Source organism: Melanostigma gelatinosum (genome assembly GCF_949748355.1).
Source record: "Melanostigma gelatinosum genome assembly, chromosome: 20".
Classification (NCBI taxonomy): domain Eukaryota; kingdom Metazoa; phylum Chordata; class Actinopteri; order Perciformes; family Zoarcidae; genus Melanostigma; species Melanostigma gelatinosum.
Window position 1 is genome coordinate 6,681,153 of NC_136653.1, and position 22,134 is coordinate 6,703,286.

A 22,134-nucleotide genomic window follows, 5' to 3' on the forward strand; every position below is an offset into this window, starting at 1 on the left:
TACTGCGGTGTGGGAAAGAGTGGCTTTTGTGTGCATTGTTTCCACGATGAATATAAATGAGCTACAGATCATACAGCAAAGGTCTCTGTGATCTGTCGAATGCACCACACCTCACAGGTAGTTTAGGCTGCCGCGAGCGCCTCAACCAGGCGACTCCGGAGGGAGCAGCACCTCAGGAGCTTACAGCCACACGACTGGGCTTCTTTAGCACACCTATTACACTTTTAAAATACAATCAGTTTGAATATGTATCGATTAGACATTAAACTAAATGTTGCAATTCAAATACATATATTTCCCCTGATGAACAAAGTATTTGGTTCCTGTTTTAGTTTCCACCATCACAGACCTACTGTGTGTTGTCATTGATTTGAATGTAATTAAGATATATATAATGTTTGGAAACACTTCCCCTTTCTTCTCATTTACAAACAAAGACGAAAATATAAGAATGAAAACTGCAGTGGTTCCAGACAACATATTTATGTAATTCATCTTTCACAGCAAAGTGAAGATTTTATCCTGCGTGGATTCTTGAGTGTTTCTTCAGATTTCCCTGCACTGTAAATCTTTTCCCACAAACATCACATCCAAATGGTTTCTCTCCTGTGTGAACTCTCATGTGACTCTTTAGCTTTCCCTGCACTGTAAATCTTTTCCCACAATCATCACATCCAAATGGTTTCTCTCCTGTGTGAACTCTCATGTGTTTCTTCAGATTTCCCTGCTCTGTAAATCTTTTCCCACAATCACATCCAAATGGTTTCTCTCTTGTGTGAACTCTCATGTGTGTCTTCAGATTTCCCTGCTTTGTAAATCTTTTCCCACAATCATCACATCCAAATGGTTTCTCTCCTGTGTGAACTCTCATGTGTTTCTTCAGACTTCCCTGCTCTGTAAATCTTTTCCCACAAACATCACATCCAAATGGTTTCTCTCCTGTGTGAACTCTCATGTGTTTCTTCAGACATCCCTGCTGTGTAAATCTTTTCCCACAATCATCACATCCAAATGGTTTCTCTCCTGTGTGAACTCTCATGTGTTTCTTCAGACTTCCCTGCTGTGTAAATCTTTTCCCACAATCATCACATCCAAATGGTTTCTCTCCTGTGTGAACTCTCATGTGTGTCTTCAGACTTCCCTGCCGTGTAAATCTTTTCCCACAATCATCACATCCAAATAGTTTCTCTGCTGTGTGAACTCTCATGTGTTTCTTCAGACTTCTCTGCTCTGTAAATCTTTTCCCACAAACATCACATCCAAATGGTTTCTCTCCTGTGTGAACTCTCATGTGTTTCTTTAGCTTTCCCTGCACTGTAAATCTTTTCCCACAATCATCACATCCAAATGGTTTCTCTCCTGTGTGAACTGTCATGTGTTTCTTCAGACTTCCCTGCTCTGTAAATCTTTTCCCACAATCATCACATCCAAATGGTTTCTCTCCTGTGTGAACTCTCATGTGTTTCTTCAGACTTACCTGCACTTTAAATCTTTTCCCACAATCATCACATCCAAATAGTTTCTCTCCTGTGTGAACTCTCATGTGTGTCTTCAGATTTCCCTGCTCTGTAAATCTTTTCCCACAAACATCACATCCAAATGGTTTCTCTCCTGTGTGAACTCTCATGTGTGTCTTCAGATTTCCCGGCACTGTAAATCTTTTCCCACAAACATCACATCCAAATAGATTCTCTCCTGTGTGAACTCTCATGTGTTTCTTCAGACTTCCCTGCTCTGTAAATCTTTTCCCACAAACATCACATCCAAATGGTTTCTCTCCTGTGTGAACTCTCATGTGTTTCTTCAGACTTCCCTGCTGTGTAAATCTTTTCCCACAAACATCACATCCAAATGGTTTCTCTCCTGTGTGAACTCTCATGTGTGTCTTCAGATACCCCTGCACTGTAAATCTTTTCCCACAAACATCACATCCAAATGGTTTCTCTCCTGTGTGAACTCTCATGTGTGTCTTCAGATACCCCTGCACTGTAAATCTTTTCCCACAAACATCACATCCAAATCGTTTCCCTCCCTTTTGGATTATTTTCTGTGAATGAAAACCCTTGTCGAAAAATCTATTGCTACACTTGAAGAAGCTGAAGGATTTCTTGCCAGCGTTACAGACTACATCCCTAACAATGGTTTCCTTAACTTTCAGAGCATGTGTAGCAGAATCTGGTGCCCTGGTCTCCTTCCAATCACTATTACTGTTCTCTGTTTTTGATCCAGAATCTAACAAAGGCTTTTGCCAATCATCAAAACGGACTTCCATCTCAGAGGAGTCAGAAACCATTTCATCATTAGCATTCGGTTGTGCAAGACGATCTGGATCTAGGTTCCCGGCTGGTCCTGATCCTCCACAGTCCTCTCCATCAGTAGCTGAGCTGCTGGCTGGAGGCTCTGCCTCTCTGTTATCCTCCTTTTGACGATGATGAAGCTGTGAAGACTGAGGTATCTCATCGTCATCTTCAATCTTCACACGAACAATATTGAATAGGAACCTGGTGACATCTGCCTCCTCCAGCCCTTTGAGGTGCTCTGCCTCCAGACTGGTCCAGAGTTCCTCTGGTTCCTCTTTTATGCGGAGGGGCTCTTGGTCCTCCTGCTCCTCCTTTATGCGGAGGGGCTCTTGGTCCTCCTGCTCCTCCTTTATGCGGAGGGGCTCTTGGTCCTCCTGCTCCTCCTTTATGCGGAGGGGCTCTTGGTCCTCCTGCTCCTCCTTTATGCGGAGGGGCTCTTGGTCCTCCTGCTCCTCCTTTATGCGGAGGGGCTCTTGGTCCTCCTGCTCCTCCTTTATGTGGAGGGGCTCTTGATCCTTCTGCTCCTCTTTCATGTGGAGGGGCTCTTGGTCCTCCTGGTCCAGGCTGGGGCTCCACTCAGGGGGAATATCTTCCTTCATCACCAACAGCGGCTGAACATCTGCAGGGAGAACATTATAGACAACTGTGAGGTCACACTGATGTCTCTGATATCATTACATTATGTTACTGAGATCTAGTGTCACACATCATACCGATACTAAAGAAGTGTCGCAATACCCTGCTGTTAAAAAACAGTTCAATACCCCATTTCATGTACGGTTACTTTAAGAATGGCAGTACTTTATTAAGAGCCGTATTCCACTCGCTACAGACGTAGTGGGAGTGTTTTTCTCTCATTTGTAAATACAAGTGTCCTTATCTAATGTCCACGGCTCGTCTACAAATACGACAAACAGTGAAATAGGGCTCTAAAGTGCTGCAGGGTTTTAATTTGTGTCTATATTTATCAGAGAGGCTCAGTCGTCCCCAAGAACCAGAGAATCAGACAGCTTTACAAAATGTTAAACACATGGTGGACTAGTGATTACTGAATGTCTTGGGACACAGTCTACTGTACAGGCCTATTGTACTGATTGTTAGAGCCAAATATGAGATCATAAATACCACTGTATTTCTTTCTTTGTGCATTGGGTGGCGCTGTATTTCCTGTCCTGGGCTCAGGTATATAAGTCCCTAAATCGCTGTGTTTGTCAGGTGTTTGACCCCGGAAGGGCAAACGGTTTTGACCGCATACGCTACACATTTAATGCATTGTGGGAAAGAGTGGCTTTCGTGTAAATTGTTTCCACGGCGAGAATAAATGAGCTACAGATCATCATACAAAGGTCTGTGATGTGTCGAATGCACCACACCTCAGGTAGTTTAGCCTGCAGCGAGCGCGTCAACCAGGCGAGTCCGGAGGAAACAGCACCTCAGGAGCTTACAGCCACACGACTGGGCTTCTTTAACACTAATCATTGGACTCATTTACACAGTAACACAAGCTGTGTCTCAGTTCAGGGGCTGCATCCTTCGGAGGCGGCATTCGTAGACCAGTTCCGTCACAGCGCTGCGACTAGGCTGTCCCATATCGCATGTTTTCGAAGACTCCTTCAAATGCAGCTGACGAATGCGGCCTTCAGCCCCCAGATTCGGAGGACACAACTGATGTATCCTTCGCGGCCCACCGTATCCCAAGATGCACTGCGTGCCGATGAAAATATTGTTTTATCCAACATGGCGGTGATTGATGCGGGAGCCGGAGAAGTAGCAGGATTCACTTTTAAATGTAAGTACTGGGTTTCAACTCACTCGAATGTCACCGATACCAATGTTAAAGCAAAATAAGAGCTCTTATAACATCACATGTGTGCTAAAATAATCCGTTAAGTCATGTGGCGATGTCTCATTAGAATGTCTGTCCCATCAACTTTCGATGGTACTACTCCGTAATATCTTACGGAGTTTGTGATGATTTTACAGATTATTTCTACTTCATATCATGTACATAAACGGACCAACGTGAGCTCAGGTAGACTGGTTGTGAACCTGAAATATCACTTTAAGACCGGTTAGGTTACAAATGTTGAGATTAACTACACGAATACACTGAATGAGTATTTTGCTGATTCTGTTCGTGTTTTGTTACAGAGAGCCAATAGCTGAGGAGAGAACGATGGACAAACATTCAGCAACCGTAGCTTTGAATTAAGACATTAGTGCATTTGTAATATCTCCATTTGACCATGATCCTGTACTTAAGGTTACAGTTACATGAGCTCTCATCCTGTACAAAGCCTTCACTAATAAGACAACCAGTAGATCCTTCTGATGTGTTCATGTTGCCGTCAGAGAGATGACAGTTGTGATGTCATCTTTTTATTTTATTTATTTAAATTGAAATAAGACATCCATGTAAATTGTAAATTGCAATTTTTGCCCCCACTGACTGAAATCCAGGGGCATTTTCAAAAGATTGGGGGCACTTTTTGAAACTTGTGAAATAATATTTAACCGTTGTTCAAAATAATAAATATACTTAATTAGGCTTACAGTATATGAGCAATTGTCATCAAATGGCAATAATAAGACTATTAGGCAGTGGCCTACAGATTCAAAGTGTTTTCTTAGATTTGTTTAAACAAAAAACAAACATAAATCAGACAATCATATTCAATTTTATTCTTATTTCGTTGTGGTTATTTATTGTTATTAAATTTTCTAAACAACTATTAACAATTATTAAGTCAACGATGCCTTGGTTACATATACATCAGTCATTGTATGGAATTATTGAGAAAATATATTTTTGTAGCACCTCAAATATTGTGATATTACCCATTTTTGTCCTGAACTTATGCATTCGTCATTGTGTGAAATATTTGAGAAAAACATTTTTATATCACCATAAAAATAAAAAAATGTGCCATTTGAAGATACAAATTCAGTTCAGTTTTTACTGAGTAAAATATCTTAATTGACTGTCAGTCAGGTATTATTCATTTCCAGCAACCCTCAAATCACTTTTAGGTGTATTTTACCTTTAACTACAAATACTTAATGTGAATATAATTAATTTAATCTAATTACCATTATGCAATATGTGTACTTTGTTGGCATCTTATTCTGAAAACCGGATGTTCGTCTGAAGAAACAGGATGTTGTCTCACGTTAATCTTTCCAGTAACTTTCAAAGGCCTTCACTCGCTCCCGATCTGCGCCGTTGAATTTACCGTGAATTTCAGGATATAGGTGCACTAACATGTAAGTGTCTACTGAGTTGACCGCAGTCTCGCAGTCACAGGTCTGATTAAGAAGCGCTCCATTTTTTTATTCGTTTAGAAAGCATTTTTTGCCCCTCTCCTGGTGATATCAGGGGCAAAATTTAATTTCTTAGGGGCAGTTTTGCCCTCATGTATTTCCAACACTGATGTAAACATATAACGTTATGTATCTGTGAATGAAATAAAATAAAGTTATTGATAAATACATTGTTTTAATTACTAGAACTAGAACTGATTGAAAATGAGTTATTTAACATAGTAACTGATTTAATAATTAATTTAGAAAAACAATATTATGAGAAAGAACTATGAACGGACGCGGCCGACGTAGAGCGTGAAGGCGGGTCCTCCGAAGGATGCAGCCCCTGAATTGGGACACAGCTTGTCTCACCCCTAAACTTTTATAGCTGTGGAAAACCAACTGACAAATCACGACATGGTCAAATGTGGATATCTGAAACACCAGGAAAGGAAGCCAACTCCAAAGCGGATGATACACGGATTACATCCGTCTCACCTGACGCTGTTTGGAGAGCGCTGCCTTCTCGGAATGGAGGGGCTAGTGCAGCGGCCGATGGGCCATCGCTAGTTTTCCCAGACAGGGTTTTACGGTTGCCTGCAGGCCGAGCCGCAGCATGCCCTGGAGGGACTACCAGCGCTGGAGCCGAGCCTGGAAGCTAAACTGACGGCCGGGAGCACCGCGGGTTTGTCGGAGGCTTCGTGCGTTTCGACATCGAGAAATGAGGCGGACACTACACTGACTGAGCCACAGAGTGTTCCGACCACTAATGACATCTGTTCAGGCAATACTACCAATTATTAGTTCGTTCATTTAAACTTTGCACTACTGTTTAGTGTATTTAATATTATTATATTTTATTGTATGTATTATGCATTTTTGATTGCTTACTTTTATCATAAATTCTGCTTTAGCGAACAAATTTCAGCTTTTGGGATTAATAAAGTATCTATCTGTCTTAATTCACCTTTCAGATGAAATGTTCCCTTTGTTTTTGTTTCTTTTCAGACATCATTTATAGCCGCACCGCTCCACAACCCGGAACTACATCTTACCAGTGTACGTGGGACACGTTTAAAATATGTTTTACTGTATGAAGAGGAGCAGCGACTCCGAGACGCTCGTCATGTCTAAAGCCGAGATTCTGAGAGGAATAGTTACCGAGAAACTCACCATGTCCGCGCAGGAGATCTTGGCGGTGGTGGAGAGGACCGTGGCCGGCTACGAGGAGGAGGCGTCGGGCTTCAGGCGGGAGATCGACCGGCAGAAGAAGCAGCTGGCGGTCCTCCTGCAGCCTCGTGTCTCTCTGGAGAGGAGAGGTCTGTGGCGGAACTCCGTTCATCATTTCACTTTGTTTGCTTCCTGACGAAGCTGCAGACTTCAGAGTACATCAAATAAAACGCGTACACACTTTGTGATGATGTGGTTCACAACTCGGAACACATACAGTTGAACAAAGTAAGCCCGTTTTCCACGAATCAATGTGCTAATACGGTGAAATATCTTTGCGGGACCGTCGTGTGTGTCTCACTCTCTTTTACTTCCGGTTGGAAACACGAAGCTCTGTTTCCGGATGAGGTGGTTGTTCTGAGTGAGTGAGGAAGGGGAGGAGTCACGGCAGTCACGTGAGTTACTTTATAAGTATTAGTGAAACTATGAAAATATAAATAATATATCATGTTCCTTCAGAATCAGAATCAGCTTTATTGGCCATGTATGTGTGCGCATACATGGAATTTGACTCCGGTTACACATTACTCTCATCGTACATACACACATATGAAATATATACAATAAACAAGAGAAATGTAAGAAAAACAAGGACATTTAACAGCTATATACAATATAAGTACAACTATATCCACCACAAAAAGTGTATGTAGACATATACAAAATACAGGAGTATTTTTTATATTGTTCATATATATTTATTGTTCATGAGAGTGACGGCCAGTGGAAAGAAGCTGTTCCTGTGTCTGGTGGACTTGACGTACAGAGCCCAGTGATGCAGGAAGTATTCAGGTCCTTTACTGCAGTAAATGTACAAATAACACACTATAAAGTAGAAGTACTAGTACTACACTGTACAAATATTCTGTCACAGTAGAACTACTAATACCACACATCTAAGGTACTCTGTTGCAGTGAAAGTTCAAAAACCACACTTTAAAAGTACTCTCTCACAGTAAAAGTACTTTGTCACAGTATAAGTACTCGGACCCTCACTTAAAATGTACAGTAGAAGCGTTTTGAAACAGTGAAAGGGGTTGAAGTGTCTGTGATGAACTGAACTGGGAGTGGTGGTCTGAACTGGTCCAGCTGTGGAGCACACTGGGAGTCTGGGCCTCCTGTGGTTCGATAAGGAAGACGACCTCCAGACGGAGACGAGAAGACCTAAAGGACCCGGACTACCAAACCACTCAGTATGTAGCATGCTAGTTAGCTTAGCATGCTAGTTAGCCTAGCACCATATTACTATTTCAGTAAGCTTAGCATGCTAGTTTTAATGTATATTGAAATAAGTTCACAGTCTTTTATTTTGTTGTTCAGTCGAAGGTTAATTTTCCCCAGAGGCCGGTCTGACAGGAGAAAGCCCGGCAGACCTCGGCGCACTGACACATAGATCCAGCTGGTCCTGAGGGTCTGCGTCCTGGAGGACTCTTGGACCGTCGTGCTCTCGAACACCGGTTCGCTTCAAAAAGACAGCAGAGCGTCTTATTTTTTACAGCCGTGGTGATAAAAGTTAAAAATGTGTTTTTATATCTTCTTCGGTTTTTAAGAAGTCCCGGTTCAGGAGGTAAGGTGTCCTCGAGGACTCCAGGAGGAGGACTTCCTGGACCTGCTGAGGTCCACGTTCCCTCGGCTGGCAGATTAGAGACCATTTGACGTCTTCATGTCGGACCAGACGAAGACGTTCCAGCCTCTGAGGGTGGAGACGCTCACGCCTGAGGAGATCTGCAGGAGCATCCGGCTCTCCGGGGGAGGAAACTCTGCCCTGAAGGTGAGTCACGAGTCAGCTGGTTTACGAAAACATATGAAGATTTAGCTGTAATTAAATCACAATAAGCAGATCAAAAAGATGCAGAAATAACAACATAATGATGTTGATTTGTTAAAAGTCTGAATTGATGTTTTGAAGCGTCTGTACGCAACACGACAAGCAAACAACTTTTAAACTGGTTGTTTTCTGAATGGAGTTAGTTTGATCCGTGCTATGCTTAGGAAACATTGTAGCAGCTCCAACAACACTCAAAATAACTTAATCTAGACATAAATACAGCAGCGATGGTATTGTTTAACACACATAAATGTTACAGTTAATACACATACATATGGAGTGGTCTCACCGACGTCACGATCTCCTTAGTTACGAGGTCTGTCCGCCATGTTGGAGTACATACAGATCCTACATGGCGGCGAGTAAACAAGGAAGTGCGGCGAAAATACAATACTTTGAATCACTGGATAGTGCATCAAAGGTTCGCTACCTGGCCAAATTGAAGGTTATTGGTAACTTGGATCCCTATACGATGAGTGCAGATGGTTTCAGTGCCGATCCTACTTATCTTCCATCGGTAAACTACGCCAACATCTACACGTATCTCGTGAACACCCCCAGTCCTTACACAAAAGACGAGTTGGAGTGCTACAAAGGGCTCGACGCTTATAATCAGTTTGTCAGTGGATGGGTCCGAGACGTCAAAGCAACGGTCGTCGAGAATTCTCATCTCGTCATTGGAAGGGTAAATATATACAGATCTGGTCAGATATTTAGCAATATTCAATGTTTACTCAGTGCAAACAGACACGTGTGTTTGTTTACATTGTACATGCATGTCATTGTGTGCGTGTGTGTAGGAATTCACTTTCAACTAACTCCTAACTTCACCCCCCCCCCCACACATATATACATATATATACATATATATATATATATGATCTGACGTTAAACTCATATCAAGCAATGCTGAGGCTGCATCTCTGTGTTTCGCCTGTTGTACACACTCGACACGTCTCTGGTACCGACTGCTGTCACGGGCCGATGAAGCTTCGGTAACCTTCTCATGTCCAAGTTTAATTTATATTTCCTTTATTAAATACTGTTCACAAACAAATTAGTAAATAAAATCACTGACCACTTATAAAGTGATCCGCACATACTCTAGTGTACGCCAAATTCCATCCTTTATATCTCGAGAGATGCGTGACAGCCATTTCTCGCGACGTCGCTTGGATAGCTCCTTCGTGTCATTTCCTTGATGTGTAATGACCGCTGGCAAACGAAAGAATGATTTCTTGTCTATCAGCTCTGCTGCCACAACCAAAGACAGCACAAAAGTTCACCACCGATAGGTTATGCGACTCAGCCGTGCATGCCAGTGGCTTTGTGTGTACTCCAACATGGCCGACAGCTAAACTGTGACGTCACACGAGACCACTCCATACACAGTTTCCTCTTGTCTGTGTACTACTATAGGGTAGAAAATTGTCTCTCTAGCTGACGGTGGAACATTGAGATACAAACTGAAATGTTGATCTAATGTGCACTTTTTAATTCAATGTAATTTAATGGACATTCAGTTGAAATTTAATTTAATCGACCTTAAATGGAAATTAAATGAGACCAGTGGGTCTGTGGGACCACAATAATCTTTTTTACTGTCATTTCCAATTCAAAAAAGTCAGAATGTCAAAGATGAGAACAGAGACTGTGATTTCAGGAAAAAAATTAATGAAGAGAAACTGGCCGATCGTTAAAATGTGAGATGTGAACTTTAAATTGTTGTTTCAGAGCGGAGAGGATCCTCAGAGCAGCAGTGAAGACCTTCATGGTCTGCAGAGACCTGCTGGGTCTCAGTCCTGCTCGGCCACGACGTCGGTTGATTACATGGGAACCTTCAGCAGGTAAATACAGAGAGACGAGACCTCAGGTGTCTGGTCACAGAGAGAAGAGACCTCAGGTGTCTGGTCACCGAGAGGAGAGACCTCAGGTGTCTGGTCACAGAGAGGAGAGACCTCAGGTGTCTGGTCACAGAGCAGGAAAACATATTTTATATGTTTATATGTAAGCAGATCTGAGTAAAGTAAATAAGTAAATAAGTAATCAAATAGTAAAATAATAATCATTAATGAATAATTTAAAACAATTTAATAAGAAATTAATAAATAAGTAGTAAGTAAATACAAAAATAAAATTTATGAATAAATAAAAAAAAGAATAATTATTATGAATAAATACATAAAAACTCTAGAATGAATACATCATTTCAAAAATGAATAAATCTAAAATAGAAAATAAATAAATGATAATTAATACTTTAATAATTAATATATAAAATATCTATCTTAAAATCTCCAAAATTAGTTTACAGGGCCAGGGGGAACAACATTCTTGCAAATTTATGATTTTATAATCTCAGAGAATTTTCAAGTTTTTTTTCTGTAAATGTACAAATTAAATCTCAGAGAATATTTACTTTTTTCAATAAATATACATCTTTTATTTAAGGTTTTTCTCATATTTCCCAGTCTCCGTAACTACTATTATTGTTTCCCTAAAATTCCCTGAACATGCCGTCGTCATCCCACAGAAAAAAAAACAACTTGAATAAAAATCACTAAAATCAGAATAAGATATTTACTGGATCATTTATATAAAAGTCGGAATAAAAAGCTATTTAAAAGATATATTTTAAATGTACTCGGTCAAAAATAGTGTTCTACATTAACTAATAAGCCCTAGCCCTATTTTTAGGCCTATGCTCGAAAATTGCATACCCATACTAAAAAGACGTACATTTGTAACTACAAGATGTATTTTAATAATTTTGATGGTATAATACAGGTAACACTTGTGAGATGTGTTCAGATGTGTACATATTGTGTATATGTTACTGGTTAATCGTGAATGAAATGGCACACAGCTCAAATTGAAAAGTTTCAGGTTTACCTGAAAAAAAAGCACTGAAAGCATGAATATCATTTTTTAATGATGCAGGTGAAAGCTAAAAACTCCCAAATCATAGCACAACATGTCAGAAGTCTCTCTGCAAATTATCTTGCTTTGATAAAGTGAAGCAAAAAAAATGAGGTTTTAGTATTGAGGTGTCACGGGAGGTCGAGATGATTTGTCATTTTGGAACCAGCTGTTCCATCTGTTCCATTGTACTTTTACATACTATAACTATATATTTCACTTGTTTTATCACTAATAGTATTCAATCTATCCAAATACAGCAGTTTGGCATCATTTTGAGAGCCTGAGGCCTCTCTAAACCCTGTCTGTGTCTGTGAACCACCGATCAATTCTCGTCTGCCTGTGTGTATGTGAGGCTTTTGTCAGCCTATGATTGGCCAATCCCAGACTATGACACCTCTTTAGACGCGTCAGAGTCATGATGCCTAAGGCAAGGCAAGTTTATTTGTATAGCACATTTCAACAACAAGGTAATTCAAAGTGCTTCACATAAAACCATTAAAAGCATCAAAACATAAGGCAAAAGAAAAGGAGATTTAAAAAAAATTAAGAACATTCATTAAAACATTAAGAAACAATGCAAGAAATAAAATGCAGTGGTAAAATGCAGAAATGCAGGAAATTGATTAATATATGAATTGAATATGGTTCAATTAAAGGCAGCAGCAAACAGAAAAGTCTTCAATCTTGATTTAAATGAGCTGAGGGTCTCAGCAGACCTGCAGCTTTCTGGGACTTTGTTCCAGATATGTGGAGCAGAAAAACTGAACGCTGCTTCTCCATGTTTAGTTCTGACTCTGGGAACAGAAAGTAGACCGGTCCCAGACGACCTGAGGGGTCGGGATGGTTCATAAGGTAGCAGCAGATCAGAGATGTATTTTGGCCCTAAACCATTCAGTGCTTTGTAAACCAACAGCAGGATTTTAAAGTCAATTCTTTGTTGGACAGGAAGCCAGTGCAAAGACCTCAGAACTGGAGTGATGTGGTCCACCCTCCTGGTCTAGTGAGGACTCGAGCTGCAGCGTTCTGAATCAGCTGCAGCTTTCTGACGGACTTTTTACAGAGACCTGTAAACACACCGCTACAGTAGTCCAGTCTGCTGAAGATAAATGCGTGGACAAGTTTTTCCAAATCCTGTTGAGACATAAGTCCTCTAATCCTTGATATATTCTTCAGGTGATAGTAGGCTGATTTTGTAATTGTCTTGATATGGCTGTTCAGGTTGAGGTCTGAATCCATAACTACACCTAGATTTCTGGCTTGGTTTGTGGGTTTTAACATCAGTGACTGAAGCTGAGCGGTGATTTTCAATTGTTCGTCCTTGGTACCGAAAACAATTACTTCTGTTTTATCTTTGTTTAATTGAAGAAAATTCTGGCACATCCAGATGTTAATTTGTTCAATGCAGTTACCCAGCCCTTGTATGGGATTATAGTCCCCTGGTGACATAGTTATGTAGATTTGTGTGTCGTCTGCATAATTATGATAACACACTTTGTTGTTTTCCATAATCTGAGCTAGTGGAAGCATGTAGATGTTGAACCGAAGAGGCTCCAGTATTGAACCTTGGGGAACACCACGTCATTTTAGTCAGCTCTGATGTGTAATGAGCCACAGACAAAGTATTCTCGGCCCTTCAAGTAGGATTCAAACCAGTTAAGTGCTGTGCCAGAGAGTCCCACCCAGATTTTTAGTCTTTCTAGGAGTATGGCATGGTCGACCGTGTCGAATGCAGCACTGAGATCTAGTAAGACTAAGACTGAACTTCTGCCATTGTCTATGTTTAAGTGGATGTCGTTGAAAACCTTAACAAGAGCAGTTTCAGTGCTGTGGTGCTGTCGAAAGCCTGACTGGAAAACATCAAAGCAGTTATTTACGGTCAAGAAGTTGGTCAGCTGTTGGAAAACCGCTTTTTCAATTATTTTACTCAAAAATGGGAGGTTTGGTATTGGCCTATAATTTTTCATTGTTGCGGAGTCTAAACTAGCCTTCTTTAGGAGTGGTTTAATAACTGCAGTTTTTCTGGCTTGTGGGAAGACACCTGAGAGAAGGGATGTGTTTACAATTTGTAAAAGATCAGTGGTCATGCAGTTTGAAATATTTTTGAAAAAGTGTGTTGGTAGAATATCCAAGTAGCAGGATGATGACTTCAGATGTTGTATAATGTCTTCTAGGCTTCTACGGTCGATTGAATGAAATTGTGTCATGATATTTGAATGGATGTTATTCAGAGATCGGGACAACACATATCCTGTGGTTGATGTGGAGGCACTGACTGCTTGTCTAATTTTCTGAATTTTGTCAGTAAAAAAGGAGGCAAATTGATTGCATGCCCAGGTGGATTGGAGTTCAGCAGCTACCGACACTGGAGGGTTTATTAGCCTGTCGACGGTAGCAAATAAGGCGCGTGTATTGTTCTTGTTTTTGGTTATGATGTCAGAGAAGAATGACTGCCTTGCATTTCTAAGTTCCAAATTATAATTGTGAAGTCTCTCTTTATAGATGTCACAGTTGAGCACGGGTGTGGGCTCATTTTTTCTAACACACATCCATATCCGACGTCCACACTCAACCAAAACCCCGGAGTTTTCAAATACCTCCAACCTCTACTCCAGTTTTACTCCATCTTTTCTACGTTTACACTGAGCAGCCACACTACGCCGGAGTTTTGGAGCACCCTAAACAGAGGAGCCTGAAAACTCCGCCAAGGTTGGAGGTATTTGAAAACTCCGGGGTTTTGGTTGAGTGTGGACGTCGGATATGGATGTGTGTTAGAAAAAATTAGCCCACACCCGTGCTCGCTACTGGATTGGTTAATAGAAGCCATGGCGTCTCCGTCCCTGATTCGTCACACTCAATGTCACGTGACCCGTACCCGGAAGAAAACAAACAGGCAGGGCGACCAGCGTTTAATTTCAACATTGTTGTTTTTAGATTGTGTATATGTTACTGGTTAATCGTGAATGAAGATGGCACACAGCTCAAATTGAAGACACGCTGCTTTGTTTTACTTTTTCCGTTTGGTAGCCTTGAGAGACCTTAGTCTGTAAGTATGTCTGTATGAAGCGTGAAAGGATGTACGAAGATATTATATTCGCGCATGCTAATCGCGGTTAGCATTTCCCCATTGGCGGTAATGTTAAAATTAGCTTAGAAGCTAGCTAGTAACATAATCACCATTAAGATGCTGTCCGTAACACTTTAATGATAAATGTCACATTCTCTGTAACACTAAGTGTGAAAGTTCATTCTTCCCCTTGAATAGTCGTTTAAAAAAACAATATAAACTCTGAACACTGACCACTTCCTAGCTTTCTCTGTAGTTTACTAATATTCACGAAAGAGTTGAAAGTCAACACATTTGTGCAGTTAAATTATTTGACAGTGCAAACCATTTCATTTTGAAATAAATGTTTTTTTTTTCTGACAAATTATTAATGGAGAAATGTATGACATATAGATATATATGCACAGAGCCTCACCAGGAGGAATCATATCATTGTGTATATTTTGTGTAAAGGAGGTAATGGGCTCCATGTGTCTAATATATACAGATAAGCAATTATTCAAATAACAGCAAACTTTTTGTTACACAGACACCTGGGGCAGTTGCACATTCCTTGTGAGTAATTCAGCCATGTATGAAGTAAATATGCCTCGTGTACTGTGATCTCTATAGGAGAGGAGCAGTTTGAGGCAAAGCAACTCATCACAGAAAGAAAGAGACACAGATTGAAAGGATGGATAAGATAGTGGCATCACAAGGGGCCAGGTATCGGAGGGGTGCTACATTCCCTTTGTAGATCAGCAGCCACACCATAAAAATGGCCTCCCATCTACATACTACAGCTCCCAGAATGCCTCAACACTCACACAGGGTGTGGGTGTTTTAGCCACCTAATTGAGGCAGGACAAAAGAGCTGCAGCAGGCAGAGGAGAGAAGGAGAGGGGGAGAGAGCACACAGCTGGAAGGAGCTCCGAGAACAAACTGACTGGAGAACTGCATAAAGTCCAGTACAGAACCAGACTGAGAAGGATTGAAAGAAGACCGCTAGCCTGTGAAACAGAGGACATTCTAAGTTGAGTGTTTTTCTAATACTGTTCAGTTTAAATGAACCAGTCTCCCCACTTGAAAGCTTTTGTTTGTTTTGGACTTTTGAAAGAGAGTTACCGGAGTTGCCTAGTAACAGAAGAATAAAACTTCACCTTTTTCTAGCCTTTTAAGCCTGAGCATGCCCCAAATGGGGCACTAGTATCGGTTCCGAGGTTCCGAATGGACTTTTCATCAAGAAATATGAAAATTGGTCCATACATGTAAAATATCGTGTGAAAACACTCTTAGTGATAAAGAAAGTGAATATATAGTTAATATGTAGTTATATAGTACATAAAATTGGAATAGAGCAGCGCAAAATCTGGTTCCGAAAATCTGAATTTTGTTTGAAATTCTGTACTGTAAGAAATTTGAGTAAAAAACTGTAGTTAGTAGATATAATAAAAGTGTTTAATAATTCATAATTAATAATTCATAGTTAGTCATAATCATAAGGGTTTCGAGGATGCATAATTAAGATAAACAAACATGCAGAAGCATGAAACTTCTGCCAAGTTGCAGAAGTATAAACTTTCATTTTGAAGGATTATTATAGATGGGATTAAAACGTAACTGACAGTCATTGAATGTGATAGTAAACACAGGGGCAGACAGTAGAATACACTCCTGGAAGGTAGCCAATAGCAATTGAGATAGACGGAAGGGGAGGTGTGTCAAACAGATGTGGGAGGTTTTAATTTAAAAGACTTTTTCCTCGCTCTCTGTGCCATGGCTCCAGGACGACAGACGTGTTCTCACCGGAGGAGCCGAGCGAGGTTTTTTGCAAATGGGGTTTTATTGATTTAATATGTCATGGGAGTACATACTCCAATGTATAACTGTAATCGTGCTTATATCAGTGGAATTAAATTCCTTATAATTGTAAACCAGTTTTGGTAGTCATTATTGCAGCGTGTGTCGACGGCACAAGGAAGCCGGCCACATGGCTGGCTCGGCCTCCCCTTTGTTATGAGGTAAAAAATACTATCTTAACAAATTTGGCACCCCAGATGGAGACTTTCTTGCCGGCCTCGCTGTGTGTGCTGACGGCGGCGTTAGTCAAGCAGACAATCCCGGGCCCACAATATCGGTAGGCAGAGCCGTTTCATGAAATCTGTGAGTTAGCGTCTAGGAACCTTAGGGGAATCTCTGCTTGGCTAAGCGCTGCTAACGGCTAACGCTCCGTTGCCGGTGGGTCCGTTCCACGAGGGAGGCCATGTTCCACTGAGGTAAGTACGATTTGCTGTCTGAAGTATGATGAACTTAAGGGATTAGTCAAGAGTATAAGGATCCTAAGAATTAATTAAAGACGGACAGCGCTGTGTAAGTAAATCACCACATTGGAATCAAACAAGCTGTGGTACAGGCGAAACTGCTTTGCTCATGCTGGGAGTCTCCTTCGGCCCAACATAAGTATTGTTAGGCCTGCAGATAGCTAGTTTAAAGCAGTTATGTAGCGAGGCGAACTGAGATGTTGTGGCTTTGAGAGGCTTAGGAGTGCAATCCTTTGTGGGCTTTGTCCACGAATGTCGGGTCTCGTCGCATAAGCTGCTTAGAGAGCTAGGCTAGCGGGAGTTAGCTTCTGAGGCCGCAGGCTCCAGGAAAGACACTCTTGCTAGCTTTGGCCGTGGATAATTAGTGGATCGTGTGGATGATTCGGAAGACGTAGAATAAGGGCTTTTGGTGAAACTAGACAGACTGGGTGAGTGGTTTGTGGCGTTGGCAGTGAATAACTCGCGTTTCATATACGTAACAGTGAACTCAGGTCCGGAGGAGCTAAAGCCCGTTAACCGGAGGTTTAAGGGTTAATAAAACAATAATACGTGTGACTAGTCTGTGTTTTAGCAGCGTGGAAATACGTTTAAAATTATGACTAAATAAGTCCAATAATACGTGTGACTAGTCTGTGTTTTAGCAGCGTGGAAATACGTTTAAAATGATTAACATTGCATGACCGCGCTGTGGGGAGCTAACGCTAGCTACGTGTAGCTCCGGCGTTGCGGTACTCTGTATGTAAAATAAGTGCTTATACAATAAAATAACGGCTGGATTGAGAGAGGAGACAGAAGGCGTATGAGTGGAATTAAAGTGTGGGATTTTGGTGATACTTGTGTGTGCGTACGCTTTATTAGAAGCTCCGTTTTTGTCGTTAGCATTGCGGTTAGCATATCTGTTACAAAAAAGCCGGTTTCATGACAACTTCCGGTTCGGCGCAGAACAACTTCCGGTTCGGCGCAGACGGCAAGGCAAGTTTATTTGTATAAGCACATTTCAAAGTGCTTCACATAAAACCATTAAAAGCATCAAAACATAAGGCAAAAGAAAAGGAGATTTAAAAACAATTAAACAGAAGAAGGAGTAACTGCAGGTAACCGTAAAGAAGTGTTTAGAATCTGAATTTTTCAGAGATTCATTGTCTAAGAGCTGTGAGCTTATATCCTGACCTTAGTTTTAATTAAGCATTATAACTTTAGTCGTTGACTTTGGTTTTAGTTCAGCATTTTAACAAAGATTAATGGTTTCAGTTGTGTTTCTTCAATTCTTGAACTTAATTGTGACTCATTATTGTGCAGACCAGAGTGTAAGTGCAGTTCAACAGTTTGACTTACATTGGTATTTCTGATTGAATATCTTTGAACACAGTTATTGATTTTTAAAGTTGAATTTAATATTTAATTGATTAATTATTCATTGTTTTTTAATTTCATTTTACTTCCAATTTTAAACCTTTCGAATTCTGATTTGGAACTGGATTGTGATTGTGATTCTGATTTAGATGTTGAGTTTGATTTCGGAATTCCAGCTTCAATTCTGGATTCGAGATTCCTTCACATATCCAGTATTGACTAATTTTGGTACATTTACTAATTTACACAGTTCCTAAGAATCAATTTTGACACGGACGGCGCAACATATTTGAGAGATCGTTGACCTCTCTTACACTACAGACGTATGCTAACATTTACTGCTGAACTTTTGGCAGTTCTGTGTTTGTTTTAGTCAAGGTGCGTGGTTGAGTGGGTCCAGATCTGGGAAGTGGAGCAGCGGATCCCAGTTTTGGAGTCAGCGGCCACACGCCATACAGCACAGAGGGTGAGTTGACTTTGATTCAGGTGATGACAAGCATGCACATTTAATACACACATTTGAATACTCCTAGGCTGCATAATGTTTACATTAAAGAAGCAGAGTAAGGAAGTAGGAGCACTGGTAAGAAGACTAAAATGTGAAGTAAGAGAAGTAGAATGCATCAGAAAAGATTTGCAACAGCAGATAGAGGAAAGACGAGCAGAAAGTAAAGAAGACGAGGATATAAAGAGCATGCAGCGGCGGCTGCTGAAACTTCAAATAGCGGCGGCTGACAGAGAAATAAGTAGAAAACATCTGGCCAAGAAACAGATGGCCGTAGCCAAGGCTCAGGCCTCACAACAGCCCCAATATCCAGCTGCACCCCCGACCTCATACCAACCAAATCCAGCAGTACCAGCCCACACAGTGGTGTACTACCAACCTCCACCACATTATAGAGGCAGAGGACATGCACGATCATCCAACAGAGGGAGAGGTAACTACAGAGGAGGTTATGAAAGACCTGTAGGTAGAGGGAAGTGCTACGTATGTGGGAGAGAGGGTCATTGGGTAAGAGATTGCCCACATAAAAGGAGAGGAAGACAGATCAGTGCAGCACCACAACATGCTCCGTTCCCACCACAACATCAGCAGCACCTACGACCAGGTCCAGCTGGACCTCCTCCCATGAGACATCAACAGATGCCCATGCTGTCACCAGGACCATGGGGAGGTTCAGGGTATAGCCAAGATACATAGATGGTTGCCATGTGATCCCTTACAGCAGAGATATCGAGGTGAAGGGGGGATATGGTAAGGTGTCAAACATTTATGGTAAGGTGTCAAACATTTTTTGTAGATCCACATTTAGAATAGTTTTCAGTAAAGGTGGACTCACAAATTTTTGAGATTTAATAACGTCATGATAAACCACAACTAGACTTGCTAACTCTAGAAATTGAGAAATATACGGGAGCTCTAACTAACATGAGCCGAGTGTTGTTTCCTCAGGTGACAAACGCAGAAGCAGCAGCTGACGAAAGGAAGCAGGCTGATGTGTCACCAGGCAGTCTGGTGTGGATAAGAGTCCATGAGCGCAGGTGGAGTGAACCAAGGTGGACCGGTCCATGGGAGGTAGTATTGGCAACCTCACATGCAGTAAAGGTGAAAGGTAAAACTGGAGCTACTTGACACCACCTCACTCACTGTGCAGCAGCGAAGGTAACGAGTGTGACACTCGCAGAGACAGGAGTGAACATCAGACAGGAAAATTTGAAGCCAAAGACACCTCAAAAGAGGGGTTAGACAGTACTGAAGATGACGTTTCCCCCACAGTTTAAGCGAGGGCGTCCATTAGGAGACTCTAGGGTCAGTGGGTTATGGAAGTCTGTAATTATTTTATTCCTGAGTTCAGTAGCTTCCCTCTTAGTATGTGAAATTAACCACAGACAGGAACCAGAACACATGCATGACTACATCAGGATTCGACATTTAGCCTCAGTAGCTAATCAAACCGATCTTAGACCACGTAGAGAGGCTTCTCTGACGACACTCACCTATGAAAATGTAACTCTCACTCTTATGTTCAAAGAAGGTACAACATCAACGGTCCAGTTCGACTTCTGTGAAGAAGTTTCCAGTCCCAAGTATGAACACGCCTGCGGGTGGATGACCAAAACCGTGTGCATCATAACTGACGAGTGTGGGCCTGCCACACAAAAGTATGGGAAGCTGTTATCATACTATGCCTGTGATGTGTACAAAGGGGGTGGGTAGATGTAATCCTTTAAGACTTACCTAAATTGACTGACTGAGGACTTTACGTAATACAGGGAAAGGCTACTGATAGTCCTGCCCCACAAGGGCTCATTAGGATTATTGTTAAGCCTGTAAAAAGACCAGGTTCGACATACGACTGACGCAGAGAATGAGGTAAGGGGTGGAAACTGGAATGGCAGATGGGAATTTATGGTGGGTACAATATACGGCTTCAAGTCAGTAGTACAGATTGTATTGTGTGTTCAGGACCGAGCAACCCCTAGCAACACCAGTTCCTTCAAGATTCAGACTCATAAGTCCTGAATTTAGTTGTATTTTAACTCTGTTTACTAATGACACTTTGCCCCTCCATCACACTTGTTAGAGGCTACACTGGCATTACCCACCTGTAGAATATAATACCCCACCTCTGTTCAAGGTTACAGAGGGTCCATTTGATTGTATAGTCTCAGATACAGCTAAGGGGCCCAATGTAGGTAGTAGTATTGCAAATTATTGCAAATTGTAGCAACAGTCACAACGCTAGCGACTATCTATATAACAGTGTGTTAAGACAGACAGCACCTAGAGCTGATTTATGATGGTGGTGTGGAGGAAGAACCATATATCCAATCCAGCCTAAAGATTGGACCGGTAGATGTGCGTTGATGCAACTTATATTGTCATTCTATATCCTGCCTGTCACTGATGCAACTTATAGAGAACTCATCTCTCCACGCCCACATGCTAACAGAAGATCCAAAAGAGATGCCGGTGGCCCGAAGGGAGCCTTTGATGACCAAGTGTACATAAGATGTCATAAGACTGCCAAGGGGGGTGTCTAATGACTTTCAAGCCAGAAATCAAATAGCAGCAGATTTAGAATCTGTTTTCTCTCAGAGGGTGATGACTAATAAAAATGTCGATGGGATCAACTACATTTACTATAACCAACAGCGTTTAGTAAACTTCACCAGTGACGCCATATCAGGACTGCATGCACAGCTGGCGAAGACTAGTTTAATGACCTTGCAGAACAGAATGGCATTAGATATGATTTAGCAGAGAAAAGTGGCGTGTGCCAGAGGTTTGGGTCTGCGTGCTGTACTTTCATTCCAAATAACACAGCTCCTGATGGATCGGTGACCAGGGCTCTGGAGGGACTGACAGCACTCAGCCAAGAGCTAGCAGACAACTCTGGTGTCACGAATCCGTTCACCGACTGGTTGGGAAGTATGCTTAGCCAGTGAAAACATACATTTTTGGCAATCGTAATTATTCTGTGTGCTGTCATCATAAGCCTCCGAGTTGTCTGTGGATGGGGGTTCCCTTGCATCCGTGGACCTCTACAGGGGTTTGTTGCTTCACCGATGAGCCAGACACCAGTCCAGGCAACCAGTTATGTGACGAGGATGAGGACGAATTGGAGCTTCTGATGGCCACAGTCTAGATGAGGCCACCAGAGGGACTTCACGAGCGGTTCCTGACCATCCTCTCGGAGATCCTGAAGGACCTGATAGAGGCCCAGATGGACTTCTAAAACATCCAGTGAGATGTTGGAAGTTTGGAAAATAGACGGATTGTTTTGGATGAGTATTTGGAGATTAAATTTTTTTTGTTTAATTGGGTTATAA